We start from the raw sequence: 1,388 nt of genomic DNA, 5'->3' as shown, positions 1-1,388 counted from the left end.
TTAATTTTTATTGTATTATTTTTACGTGTACCATCAAATCAGATCTGAATGGTACAGGAGGAGATTGCCCCCTCCTTCTCCAGCAGAGCATGTGGTGGATTTGAACCGCATACCTCTGGGATTGCAGTGCAGTGTCTTGCCACTAGGCCACCAGAGCTCCCTAAAATTTTTCTTTTATACTGGTTTACTTACAATATGCCAAGTGCCACGGCCTCTTCTAAACCCAGCCTGCACTTCAGGCAATTTTCTGTGGATGTGCTGTTCCAGTCGTTTTGGGATAATTTTCAGCAGAACCTTGCTTACATGTGATATTATTTTGTTCAATAATTTCCACACTCTCTAAGGTCACCTTTCGTTGGAATGGGAACAAACATAGATCTCTGCCAGTCAGTTGTAATTGGTGAGCACATCCAGGGCAGTACTTTTTGTTGAAATATATCAATTGGTCATGTCATCAATTCCTGGGGCCTTGTTTTTTGCCAATTCTTTCAGAGCAACTCTAACTTCTTCCTTCATCACCGCAGGCTCTTGCTCAAAAGTTGTTTCATGAAATTCTTCTGTGTCCGCCAATTCTTTTGGTACAATGACTCTGTATACTCTTTCCATCTTTGTTTAATGTTTCCTGGCTTGTTGACTATTCTGCCCAAAGGATCCTTAAGTATTGCAACTCAACTCTTGAATTTGTTCCCTCAGCTTAAGAAATGCCAAGTGAGTTTGGCTGCTTTGATTTTCTGACTCCAGCTCTTTGCATATTTCATTATAATACTTTATTTTGTCTTCTCATGCTGCCCTTTGAAATCTTCTGTTCAACTGCTTAATATCTTGATTTCTTCCCTTTGCTTTGGCTTCTTGACGCTCTAGTGAAATATTCAGATTTTTGTCTGACATCCATCTTTGTTTTTTCTTTCTCCTCTGTCTCTGTAATGAACTGTATTCTTCCTAGAAGATATTCTTTTTTTAAATTTTATTTTACTAATTTTAATGACCATTTACAGAGATTGTGGATTTTTATTCATTCATTGTTGCACTTTTCTCCCTGCCCAGTCCTTCCTTCCCCTCCCCGACCCCAGTTCACTACTCTCTTTGAAAAGAAAAATAAAAATTCCTTCTTTGGCATACAATCACCACACACCCCTCCCACCACCCCGAGTACACTCCACTATGCAACCTTAATTCTGGACTCTTGTGATAACCCTATCATATATCGCTTTTAAATTATTCTCTCCCTCATCTGTTTCAATGCAGTATACATAATTTATCCAGTTTTTCTCAGTCTTACCCCAACCCTGATGTCAGTCCCTTTCTAAAACAGTAGCACCATGCAGTATTTGTACTTTTGTGACTGAGATAGTTCACTCAGCATAATGTCCTCCGGGGTCACCCATTTT

This window comes from Elephantulus edwardii, unplaced genomic scaffold (assembly GCF_000299155.1).
Source record: "Elephantulus edwardii isolate Elephantulus edwardi_28Jun2011 unplaced genomic scaffold, EleEdw1.0 scaffold00024, whole genome shotgun sequence".
Classification (NCBI taxonomy): Eukaryota; Metazoa; Chordata; class Mammalia; order Macroscelidea; family Macroscelididae; genus Elephantulus; species Elephantulus edwardii.
The sequence above is the reverse complement of the archived record's forward strand: the minus strand, read 5'-3'. Positions refer to the sequence as shown.